We start from the raw sequence: 14,195 nt of genomic DNA, 5'->3' as shown, positions 1-14,195 counted from the left end.
TTGACGTTTTTTTTTAATTGTGAAGAAACTCTTGGTTTCTGAGTTTCTGTAGAGTCAAATCTTCGTTGGAACACTGTATATTACCCAAAAAACCCATTTGCAACCTGGTTGGTCAAGTGTCCCGAATATGGTATATATTTGCCTTATTTCCCTGGAGTATTTAACCACTCACCAATTTTCATGAAAATGGATGGAGGTTCAACGAAATCGGAGGAAATCGGGAGAAAACCTTCAGTGACTGCACTATTTGGTATGGTACGCGAGTTCTTTCAGGTCTTAATAGAGATGGAATTAGCTAATAACGATTAGTTGGATCTTTTGTGTACAGGATAGTAATATTCACTGAATATGAATTAAGACGGAGATGTACATGATTGAAGGCATTATGTAAATTTGCGTTTTAAACAAGTCACGAAGAATGGAGTATCCTAAGTATGCAATGCAATGGGTATACTAAGTATGCAAATATTGTTAATGTATGCAAATTTAAACTAGTATAAAAATTGCGGTCCTATAAAAAAAGGTCCTATGTAGCAAAGATTTAACATTAGCTCTTACAGTAAGCCTAACAAAATGTTACGTCTACAGTGTACTATATTATGGAGTGGAATCATGGACGTTAAATGTAGAGACAATGAGACGACTTAATGCCTTTGAAATGTGGACCTATAGAAGTACTATGAGGGTTTCCTCGGTAGATAGAGTTACGAACAATGAAATACTGAGAAGAATAGGTAAAGAGAAGGAAGTTGAACTTACAATTAAAGAAAGAAAGCTACAGTATCTCGGACATGTGATGCGGGGCGAGAAGTATGGCATCCTACGAGTCATAATGCAAGGAAAGATAGATGGCAGAAGAAGCATCGAAAAAGATGAATTTCATGGCTGAAGAACCTGAGAGAATGGTTTGGATGCAGCTCAAAACAACTATTTAGAGCTACTGCCTCAAAAATTAAAATAGCTATGATGATTGCCAACCTCCGTAGCGGAGATGGCACCTGAAGAAGAGAAAAAAAAATTGCGCGCAGATCATACATATTTCCACAATTTTATTATGTGTCGAATTTGTCAATACCAAACAAATTTCTGTATTGTCGACTTTATTTAATGGGAATGAAACACACATTTTATTGAAATATTCGATTTTTTCAACTATTCCGATTTACACCTCGTAAATAGTAAATTAGGTAAATTTTATTTTAATTTATATTTTAGGAAATTTACATTTTAGAAAAGGAAAGCGAAAAGTCCCAGATACAATTTTTTTATTCGTCGTCTCTTGTCTTATAAATTGTAAAAGTCAGAGATTAAGGATATACCGGTAAGAAGTTCCAATAAGAAAAGTTTTCAGATTTAAATAATTATTTACCATTTTAATTTTTATTTTGTGAATTTCGTATCTGGGACTTCTCGTTTTTATTTAAGAGATGTCGCCGCAGCGTCCCAAAAGTGGATTTGAAATTATTTTTGAAAATCCACATAAACAGACAGTTTGGTTTCGTTTTGCTTCAGAGGTGTACACGCAGCTCCACTAAGAACGTCGTAAGACAGAAACAGCTGTCTGGAGATTGTGCATCGCCTCTGAATCGAAAAGAAACATAAACTGTTTTTTTCGCTTCTCATTTTATTGAAGAAAGCAGGTCTGATATAGATGTTCAAAATTATAATTATACGAAAGAGGAAGCCAAGTATAGTAACAAAAGCATAACCTTATAAATACAGGGTGTCCCGAAAAGATTGGTCATAAATTATACCACAGATTCTGGGGTCAAAAATAGGTTGATATACCTTACCTATATATACAATAGTGCATACAAAAAAAGTTACAGCTCTTTGAAGTTACAAAATGAAAATCGATTTTTTTTTCATATATCAAAAACTCCTACAGATTTTTTATTGAAAATAGACGTGGAATTTTTATGGCAGCAACATCTTAAAAAAAAATTAAAGTGAAATTTGTGCATCGCATAAAAATTTTATGGGGGGTTTTGTTCCCTTACACCCCCCAAATTCCAATTAAATCCAATTTCGTTCCAATTAAATTATTATTGTGACACCATTAGTTAAACACAATATTTTTAAAACTTTTTTGCCTCTTAGTACTTTTTCGATAAGCCAGTGTTTATCGAGATATTTTGAATATTTGTCGAATCCACCACATATTTGTATATGGTTAAGTATGATTATAGAAACATGTTAATAATCTGAAAATCTATTTATAACTTACATTTTTAGGTATATTTTGAAAAAGAAGCCACATCTCGATAAAAGGTGACTTATCATAAAAAGACTAAGAGGCAAAAAAGTTTTAAAAACACTGTGTTTAACTAATGGTACCACAATAATAGTTTAATTGGAACGTACACAAATATTTGGGGGGTTTAAAGGAACAAAATCCCCATAAAATTTTTACGTGAATATATTAAAAAAGATAAAAACTGGCTTATCGAAAAAATACTAAGAGGTAAAAAAGTTTTAAAAACGTTGTGTTTAACTAATGGCACCACAATAAAGAAATAATTGGAAGGTACACAAAAGTTTGGGGGGGGGGGGGGTTTAAGGGAACAAAACCTCCATAAAATTTTATGGGGTGGACAAATTTTACTATAATTTTGTTTTAAGATGCTCCTGCCATAAGAATGATACATGTCCATTTTCAATAAAAAATCTCTAATAGTTTTCGATATATTGAAAAAAATCGATTTTCATTTTGTAACTTCAAAGGGCTGTAACTTTTTTTATGGGCACATTTGTACTAAGGTAAGTTAGGTTCAACCGAACTATTTTTGACCCCAGAATGTGTGGTATAATTTATGACCAACCTTTTCGGGACACCCTGTATATGCCACGAGGAGCAAAATTATGGAATAAATTCTTTTTTCGAGAATCGGCAACTTTGGAGAAAAAATTTGACCGAGTACAACACGATATACTTTTCGATTGCCCACAGACAGCAGGACTTGACCACTACGATATAAGACTGCCAAAATATTTACATTACAATCAAGTAGCATCTATCCAAGTTGAAGATAGTCGTACTGAAAAACTACCCATCAAACGTGGAGTGCGACAGGGTTGTGTTTTGTCACTCAGTCTCTTTAATCTGTTCCCTGAATAAATCTTTAGGGAGGTTTTGGACGACAGACAAGAGTGAGTACGACTGGGCGGAAAAATAATCCACGATATCAGATATGCTGACGACACAGTCATTCTTGCAGAAAATTTAGAAGATCTCCAGACATTGGTAAATCTAGGCAGTAAAGCAAGTTATCGGAGAGGTCTAAAAATCAATATTTCAAAGACAAAGTGGATGGCAGTTGGAAAGATAAATGTAGATCAAAGCGTGCTTTCTCTTGATGGAGAGGAGATAAAACGGGTAAACCATTTTACATACCTTGGCAGTTGGTTAAATGTAAATTGCGATTGTGATGAAGAGATAATAACCAGGATTGAAATATCACGTAAGGCTTTTATGATCTGGAAACCAGTTTTATGTAGCCGAAGCCTGTCGAAGGTTCCCAAAATGTTACGTGTGGTCTATATTATTGTATGGTTGTGAGACATGGACGTTAAAAACCACCAAGCTAAATAAATTAGAAGCATTCGAATTGTGGTGCTATCGACGAATCCTAAAGATATCGTCGGTTTCGCACGCTTCCAATGAAAATGCTCTCCAAATGATAAATTCAGAAAGTCTGCTCATAAACATCATAAAGAGGAGAAAAACAGAATATTTCAGCCATATAATTAGAGGACCTAAATACCATCTACTTCGTTTTATAATACAAGGAAAAGTGGAGGGAAAGAGATGGATTGGTCGAAAAAAACGTTCAAGTAAACAATATACATATTAGATGAAGATTGGTAGAAATTTTGTTGGCAATCAAATTATGTAAATCAAAGAATTACCTACTAGGTAGGTACATTTTACATTTTCCAAATTAGGTATGTAATTTTTTATTACAATACTGAAACATTTACAATTACGTACCTGTTGCTTTTAAAAACTATTTAAAAAGTCACTACAATTATAAACTTGCTTTTGTCTCTGTCCCTCACAACAATTAAAACTAATATACACAACATGTGTTTACCTATAACCGTCATATTGAACAATTATGGACAGGTCATTGTAATACCCAATCAGAGCAAGTATAACGTTTCATCTGCGCCCAGCACCAAGACTTTTGATGAATTCGTGCACATATACATTTACTCCCAGACGCGCCTAAAGAAGTATAACTTCAAAAAAAACTGTAGTCACCAATATTTTGTTTCTAATCGTTTTTAAAATATATAAATCAATAACATTCGACCTGAGAATTTAAGCCTAATTTTTTAATCAAAACTATCTGCATGATATTTTTAAGGTGGTCTTTTATGAGAACATTAAATTTTTCCTCAAAGTGAGGTAACCTAAAACGGAAATAAAAACCGTAATGGTGTTCGTGTACTGTTGGTCGTTCTCCTTTTTAATCCGTTAAAGTTATATACGAAGTAAAATCAGTAAATAAATAATAAATTAGCCAATCAAGTCGAGAATCTTCTTCCCAAGACAACCAAATGACTCGATAAGCGACCCCTAATTATTACAACGAGATCCTCATTGATCTCACTTCCCATCCGTTCCTCGTAAGACACCAACACCATCAATCGCATGAAGTGACCGTCTGTCCGGCCCGTCGATGAGACTACAAGAAACGCTAAATTATAGAGCACGACTTGAAAGGAAGATTATCGAGATTGCGGTAGATTCTCATGGGTCGTGGACGCACGAGTATCTTTTTTTACTGTCTTTCTTTTCGTGTTATTTTCAAATACGCGGAGCCGAATGGAAAATATTATTGCTGGCCTTGACGCCAGGTAAACTTGTAAGGTGCCAAAAAGGCTCCTTTGATTTTGTTAGTAAATGAGAACTAAAGAAAGTTTATTCAGGATTGTATTAAATCCATGATGAAGGCACAAGAGCTATATATTTTTTTAATAATTGTTCGTCGTGAGTTCGAATCTCACCTGGGAATTTTTTATTTATTAAAAATTACTAAATGAAAATAGTTTCTATCCTTATGGGATCAGTACTCACCGGAGAGACCGCAGACGTTCGGATATAATTAGCGTCTCTTTGCAAAGACAATGACGTCGACTTTGTTAAGTAACAAGACACACGCTACACATTACACTAGGTACCTGATTGCATAAATCCACTGTATCATGCAATCATGCCAATAATCTAAGTTGTCGAAGCACTAAGCCAAATAAAAAAATATGTTCAAAACTATTATCCAACCTATTATCTAATAATTAAATAATTAATATTATCTTTTTCCTCTTGATGTGCCTGTCCGTGAATAATGTTCTACTGAACTAGAATGTATTATATTCTAGTTCAATTAGAGAGTACGCAAGAATCTCTACCGGTTTCGGGGCTTCTTAGCTCCTCATCAGGAGATACATAATATATGCTCTTCTCTCTCACGGAACCAGGATAATACTCCGTGTGCAGTCACGGATTTCACGAACGAAATGGCATGGATACCCTAGCGACATCTGCTAGAAAAAGTTGCACGTCTAGTAGCACATAAAATTATATTTAAATACCGTTTTATATCCTACCAGATTAAAAACAATGGAAAACCTTCTATGGTTACACCATTCGAGACTTCTAAAATTGCAAGCCATACGGATTCTGAGACTATAGGAAGATGAGGGAATTTTACAATTTATAATTCACATCCCATCTGCTCAGGCGGTAAATTTCCAGCGAGAATGGTTCCCCGAGCAGATGGGATGTGAATTGGAAATGGGATGGAAATTCTAAAATTCCCTCATCTTCATATAGTCTCAGAATCCGTATGGCTTGCATTTTTAGAAGCCTCGGATGGTGTAACCAGAGAAGGTTTTCCATTGTTTTTAATCTGCTAGAACGCTGGTAGGATATAAAGTGGTATTTAAATATCATTTTATGTGCTATTATCTATTACATTAAAAACTTAAACTTTTTTCTAGCAGATGCAACTAGGCGCTAGGGTATCCCTGCCGTTTTGTTTCGTTGCAATCCGTGACTGCACACGAAGTATTATCCTGGTTCTGTAAGAGAGAAGAGCATGTCGACTGTTTACTGCAAACACCTCCTATCTACCTATTTTATTCTATCTAGTTTATTAAATCTGACTTTTTTATGCCAACGGATAGCTAATTTCTAGATCTACTGAATGTAAATACCTCCCATTTTAATTCATATTTAAATTTACCGCCAATTGTAAATACAAATCGTCGGTGATGTGACAATCACGGGTGAAGATATAAAAATTTTCAGGGGGGGCCACGCCCCCCCTGCCCATGTGTATGGGCGCCCATGGTGACAATACCTCCTATCATATGAAAGATATACCTGCTATCTTGCATTCTGTTACCGACAAGCATACACGCGCAGCATCACTTGTTTATTTGGGTTGATATCTTCGTTTGTGTCTCTTGTAAAGTTTCTGAAAATACAAATAGGAGGTATTTGTAGTAAACAGTCGATGTGTATCTCCTGATGAGGAGCTAAGAAGCCCCGAAACCGGTAGAGATGCTTGCTATACTCTCTGATTGAACTAGCATATTATAATACGACTGCAGTTTCGGGTTGCAACGCAATTGAAAATGTTTATTCATTTTTAGTTTTAAAAGAAATTGCTAATATCGTTTTTTTAAACTTTAAGGTAAAAGGTAAATGAATTCACAAAATGTATATTTTGAAATCGAGTATACATAATTAGTTATGTGGGCATTTCTTTAAAAAAAATCGTCGGTACCCACCTAGAAAATTAGAAAATTACCCTACTAGTTTTATAGACTAAGAGCCGCTATAGGTGAAATTTCTTAATCATTTTAGGCACGATGGGACCCTATAACTTAAATAGTAGAACCTAAAAGAAAACGTTTGAACACTATGCCGTCACTTTTCAGTGGCACATGCGTCGACAGTGGCGCATGAAACTTTCCACTTCTGGACGGGATAAATAAATTAAAAGTTACCCTCCCTTACTAACAGAATTAATTTTTTTAAATTTTTTTAAGTTCTATGTGATTAACACATAAAATTCAGCGTAATTTTAACCCACCACCCCCTTCCCCTTACCCCCACCATCAAAAACTTCATTTTTCGTTTTTATTTTTTTTTTTGGTGGGATGCAATCAATTTTAAAATTTCAAAAAATTCACAAGCATAGCTGAGGATTTTATAAAACATGCCTATTTTTTATAGACCCATAGGCAGAGTGTACATAACCTCAAAAAATAAAAAAAAAAATTTTTTTTCAAAAAAGCGTATAACTTTTTTTGAGGAATAGCTACAGGTCTAATTTTTTCTTAATTTTGTGTGTTTTATCAAACACTATATTTTTAATTTTTTTCAGATTTTTCTGTAAGGCTTCCCACCTTCAAAAATCCGAAAAACTGTTTTTTGGGGGGTTTTGGGGGATTTTCCCTATTTTATAGAATTCATAATATATCAAATCAATTTTGTTTTTATAGGTTATATGTAACTTGAAGTAAGTGAGTCCTTTAGAATATTTAAAAATCAGAAAAACACGTTCAAACCCCCCAAAAACCCCCTTAAAAAACAGTTTTTTGGATTTTTAAAGGTGACCAGCGTTACAGAAAAATCTGAAAAAAATTAGAAATATAGTGTTTGATAAAATACACAAGACTAAGAAAAAATTAGATCTGCAGCTGTCCCCAAAAAAAAGTTATATACTTTTTTCCAAAAAAAAAAATTTTAAAATTTTTTTGAGGTTATGTACACTCAACCTACAGGTCCATAAAAATAGACGTGTTTTATAAAAGTCTTAACTATGCTTGTGAATTTTTTGAAATTTTAAAATTGATTGCATCCCACAAAAAAAAATAAAATCGAAAAATAAAGTTTTTGATGGTGGGGGCAGAGAGAAGGGGGTGGTGGGTTAAAATTACGATGAATCTTATGTCTTAATCACATACAACTTAAAAAAATTAAAAAAATTAAATTCTGGTAATAAGGGAGGGTATTTTTTAATTTATGTATCCCGTCCATAAGTGGAAAGTTTGATGCGCCACTGTCGACGCATGTGCCACTGAAAAGTGACGGCACAGTGCTCAAACGTTTTCTTTTAGGTTCTACTATTTAACTTATAGGGTCCCGTAGTAGAAGGGGAATGCCGGTTCTGCTACCAAGATAGGGAAATCAATGTGTTAGAGAGAGAAGTACCTTTCCAATGAGTAAGAGTGAGATAGATGCTGACGTCACAAGGAATCTTCCATAATGGAATCTACCATAGTTATACAAAAAACAAAGATGGCGGCATAGCCAAAACGGCACTAAAGCATATCTCCGTTGTTATTGGTCCGATCGAGACATGTGAGGTATCATAGGAAAGGGGAGGGGGTAACGAATACGTTAACACAAGAAACAAAGATGGCGGCATAGCCAAAACGGCACTAAAGCATATCTCCGTTGTTATTGGTCCGATCGTGACATGTGAGGTATCATAGGAAAGGGGAGGGGGTAACGAATACGTTAACACAAAAAACAAAGATGGCGGCATAGCCAAAACGGCACTAAAGCATATCTCCGTTGTTATTGGTCCGACGTGTGAGGTATTGGAAAGGGATGTGTTGGATCGTGACGTACAAATTGATCGGTGGAAAGGGGCCCGTTGCATATACTATATTTTATCTACGACCATAACATCATATGTTATTTAAACCAATCACGTGCAGAAATCTAAGCATTACGAGTTGCATACTATATTTTATCTACGACCGTAACCTATTCGGCATTTTTATTCAAATTCGCCATTTTTATTCAAATTCACCATTTTAACCCAATTTTCCTTGACATTACATCGAAGAAATCTACCATAGTTTACCTATTAGCCGCTGGATGATGCCATTTTTAGTCCATTTTTATTCAAATTCGCTATTTTTATCCAATTTTCCTTGACATTACGTCGAAGAAATCTACCATAATTCAGCTATTATCCGATAGTTGGCGCTATACATCTCGTTAGCATTGGTCTGATTGGAGATTGTGGTACGTTAAAGGTGTGGATAGTAACGAATATGTTATTTAATACATAAACTATCCGTTGCAAGCTGCATACTATATTTTATCTACGACCATAATATGTTATTTAAACCAATCACGTGCAGAAATCTAAGCATTACGAGTTGCATACTATATTTTATGTACGACCGTAACGTAATTTATGTTTAAGCGGTGGTAGCATTACAGTGCCTAAACGGCTTAACGTAGAGAGGCATAGACGTTAGGAGAGAAATGGACAATAAAGGTTGTAGGTATGATTAAATGGCTTAACGTAGAGAGGCATAGACGTAAGGAGAGACATGGACAATAAAGGTTGTAGGCATGCCTAAATGGCTTAACGTATAGAGGCATAGCAAATAAAAGTTGTAGGTATGTAGTGCCCACCGGTATGGGCGCACAAAAAAAATTTCCCTAGATCTACTGACAAACTGGGCATTTCACAACATCTGGCAACAGCGCCTCCCATAAGAGCCTGTGTATTAGAGTTAGATAGAAAATCAATTTTTCCCCAGATGCTGGAGAAATTTTAAAAAAATTTTAAGGTCCATTCTGCTCATTTTTGTCTCGTTTTTTGGTGGAGGCCCGACTTGTACGTCACGATTGGGTCAATAAAATCGAAGATATAACTAATGCCCATTTGGTTGTATCATGAAAATACGTAACTAAAGCCCCTGATAACGTATAAGATACAATAGAAGCATTCTTTTGATATGTCCAATCCATCCCTCTCTGAGAGATATGCGAGGCATCATGTGATTTAACAAATTGAATAATATAGAAAAATTAAACATAACATCATGCCATAAAGGCATTAGATACAAATGATTTAACCAACAGACACAGAAAAATCAAATACAGCATCATGTTAAAAGGACCTTAGTTACGTATCTTCGGTAATATTGGTCCAATAGTGACATACGAGTTCTCAAATGATTTAACCAATACAGTACAGTGACAAAAAAAATAAAATACATCATGTCAAAAGGCCTTAGATATGTATTTTCGGTCCAATCGTAACTTACAGTACCTCAACCAATAGAATACGGCATAAAAATCAAGTACATCAGCATATCAAAAAGGCTTTAGTTAGGTATTTTCACAATACAGCCAAAAGGGCATTAGTTATACATCTTCGGCCGTATTGACCCAATCGTGACGTCCAACCAATAAAATACAATGGCATAAAAATCAAATACATCAGCATGTCAAAAAGGCTTTAGTATTTTCGTTTCTACTGAGAAACATTCAAATCTTTCGTATACTATTATACACAGGCGTTCTTTCATTGTGTCCAATCTAGTAAACCTCTTATTTTTAACGTGCAACTCTCAATATTTACATTATCTCTCCCTAGAAAATGTCAGTGTATGGAACACAAATATATGCAAACCACCAATTGCCAAATCTATCATTATATTGCTAATACCTACAATACATATCAGATAAATTCTTTCTGTAAGTCCAGACCACCTATATTTCCCACATTATTTTCAAACCAGATTTAGAGAAATCGAACTCCTATTGGTCCAATGAAAAAATTCAACACGTTAAAAGGACCTTAGTTACATATTTTCAGTCCTATTGGTCACATGATTATTTAACAGAATAAAATGACACAGAAAAATGAAATTTTCCTGCCCGTAGATCTGCTAATATGGGAAAAATATTATATTAGAAACTTTATTTAATTTTTGTTTAATAGCTAAATGATATATGGAAAAATATTAGAAACTTTGCTTAATTGCAAAGCAATTAGAATGTAATTTAAAAAAATACTTCACACTAATTGATGGAGAAAATACAATAATTAAAGACCCATCAATATAATTACTGGACTTTGATATAAAAACGAGAAAATCACTGAAAATATTATTACATTAGAGTTTTCAAGACAGCTAAGTACATTTGGTATATTGCAGTAAATATAGAAGTAAGTACTATTTTTACTTTATTCTGATATTTTTATTTATATTCGCACCTTGTTGTATGTCATTTTTTCGATAAAATTAAACTAAAATAATTTTGTGACCTTTTTTTCTCTTAAATACATGATTTTTCTGTTTTATTTTTTAGTAGTTCTCGATATTTTTTCGTTTCGTGACTATGTAGTTTTATTGCTCTTTGTACATTATTGCCTCTTTTTTGTAAACACACTGCTTCTCCATTCGTCTGGCGTTTGTCTAACTTCCATAATTCTAATAAATTAACCTGTTAGCAAACTTGTTTCTGTCTTTATCAGAAATATCATCTGACAGCTTTTCCATTCTTTATTTTTTGAAGTGCTTCGAAGAGAGTGAAACTGTGTAGAGCAAAAATAAATTATGTGTCTTTTTTCTTCTGTTTTGTCCAGTGCCCCGTAGCGTTGCATCAGATTAGAATCTCACATTTTCAAGTATTTTATTTATACAAATTATTCAAGTAATTTTCTCAATGAAATTACTCTAATTAAACTAAACTTTTTCTTCTATTAGAGACCCTACTTTTAGATATATTTTTTGTTTTTGTTCTATTCAGAGTCTCGTAGCGGGTTCAAATCTCACACAAGAGGAGCATTTTTTCTCGATTTTTTCGAAGAGAGTCAAGTTGTGTATAACAAGTTATTATTGTTTTAGATGGATCTAGCAAAAATAAATGCCGTTTCTTCTATTGCAGAGAAAAAAACAAAACAAATAAAAAAAGTGAGTGATTTAACTCCTAATACTCCATTTAAAATAGTAGCAGCCAAGCTGGTCAAGGGAAAGTTCAAAAAACAAATTTTGCTGGAACTAGAGGAGAACGTTGTGTTCCTGCCAGATAGAGTAACAGAAGTGTATACTCCATTCATCCCCGAATTTATAAGCAAAAAGTACTCAATAGTGTTTCGAGAACTCATCGATATTGGGTTCCACCACCCAGCGACAACATTTGAAATAATTGAAGACTAGATCTTAGAATAAAATACTCAGTTAGTTCACCTCACTCTTCAACATGAGTTCTCAAGATAGTGGTTATAGTTCATCAAGTTCTATTGTGGTATTCGATGATTCATCAAGTGAAATTAATTATGGTACCGAACTAGACCAAGTTTTAACAAAATTCGAAGAAGCTGTGAAGAATGAACCATACTACTTGTTAGAAGCCTCCTTTCCACTAGATAGTTACATAATTAAAGTTGGTCTATCTCCAGCTAGACAGTTTACGGCATCCGTCATTTTATGTCAACATGCCCTAAAAGAAGAAGAATTATTCTACGGTCGAAGAATTAGTATAGACAAATTTGAGTGGAGTAACATAATTAACCTGTTTTCACAAAAGATGAATGATTTTTTCTATGTAGACGAGTTTGATCCTGTCGAGTTTCAGTGTGGAGACTACTGCAAGATACGACAATTGGTGTTGGATTCAATCAAATTCCTTGTTATTGAAAAACATGGTGTGGAATACTATTTAGATGAAAATGATGTTACGCAAATTCTACAAGTACACCACAGTATAGTGACTCATCGCATATCGTTGTTGGAAAATTTAAACTTTCATGCATATTATACAAATGTTGTATATTTTTTGCAACAGAATTTTTGTACCGATACTAGTTTATATGGCCCGTTTGAAGCTATGACTGCGTTTTGTGAAATTTCTCCAGCAGATACTTTGTTAAGCCATGCTCTGAGAGAATATGTCTATTATTATAAAATTAAAGTTGTAAATGACTTGAATAACTTAATGTGTTAATAAATATTATGTATGTAACACTTGTGTTTTATTTTAATGGTCGAATACACCTTTGGTTTGTGCTTTTAATCTTGTATTCTTTTAAGCAATTTTCAAAATCTTCAAATGTGATTATATTTTTGACTACAATATATTTTACACCTTTTGCTTTTTTGATTATATAGGGGAGTGCATTTAGATTTTCACTTTGGAAAAAATCAAACAAGAAAAAACTTTTTGTAATTTCATTAAGAAATGTTCAATAAACAACATACCAAAAAGTTCTACCCGAGAAGTGGGTGCTTCATTTTTTATTAAACAAATGAACAGCAAAGTTAGATGTTTTTTAAATAACTCCGAAAATTTAATTTTTAGAAAAAAAACTGACTTGGCCATTGAAAAATTCAGAAAATGTTACAAAAAAACCTTATATAAAGATTTTTCTAAAATTAAATCTCTAGCTTCTGTAATTTTTTATTTATAACGCTAAAGTCCCCCTTCTTACACACATTGGAGCACTGTAAACTAGGGTTGGAAGAAGCGCACGGTTGAGTTTTTGTAATGTAATTCCTTAACTAATGGATCAAAAGAAATTTTACAAATTGGACATGAAAGAAGATAAAATGGTTGCAATAAAAAGAAATAAAATGTATGGACATAAGTACGGTGTGGGCGGAAATTGAGCCTTGCATGAATTTTGTTTAAAAATGATATAAAAATGTGTAACTAATACAATTTTACTTATAAAACTCTCAAATCTGCACAACTTACCTCTCAATCATCTTACTAAACGATGTTTCATTCAAAAAAAAAATCTCGAAAATTTAATTCAAATAATACGATGTCTCAAAAAATGTAATTTTTGAAAACTTCGTAGTTTTATAGAATTCCCACCATTTTAAGACGGTATTACTCAAGTTTGAATAAATCTAATACAATTTTTTGATATTGTTTTAAAGCTTAGAATGTAATCTTTAAAAAACATTGAATTATTGTAGTTTAATAATAAAATAAACAATTTCTTTTTGAGAAAACTAAGAAAGATAACAAAAATGTAATACAAAACCGAAAATTACCAGCTGAAAAATGTATATACAGAGTGATCAATGATATATTATGCAGCAATAACTATGTTTTCAAAAGCTATACCAACCAATCTCTTTCATTCTGACTATTTTCCGATGTATTTATACAATTACAACATTATTTACTTACAAAGTTTAAAGCAATGTTGGCTGAATGTCCAAAAAACTGAGTATATTTAGCCTATTTTACAATATTTCTGAAAAACTTCAACGAATTTGTCTATTTACCGAAAAAAAAATCTAATTCACACAGTTTTATTGGAAAAATTTACTATTTCACCATTTTATTCACTGTCTTTTTAATCTGTTGAGTAACATATTTAATTTATTTTGATTTTTATGAAGTTGTC

At 33.2% G+C, this 14,195-nt stretch overlaps 1 protein-coding gene across 2 annotated transcripts in view; it reads right to left on the bottom strand.

Moving 5' to 3' along the window:
* Positions 1 to 14,195, bottom strand: part of LOC114334594 (uncharacterized) — a 179,838-nt gene that overhangs the window by 26,262 nt on the left and 139,381 nt on the right. The window lies entirely within an intron of this gene.

Source organism: Diabrotica virgifera, chromosome 3 (genome assembly GCF_917563875.1).
Source record: "Diabrotica virgifera virgifera chromosome 3, PGI_DIABVI_V3a".
In the NCBI taxonomy this organism is placed as follows: domain Eukaryota; kingdom Metazoa; phylum Arthropoda; class Insecta; order Coleoptera; family Chrysomelidae; genus Diabrotica; species Diabrotica virgifera.
The sequence above is the reverse complement of the archived record's forward strand: the minus strand, read 5'-3'. Positions and strand labels throughout refer to the sequence as shown.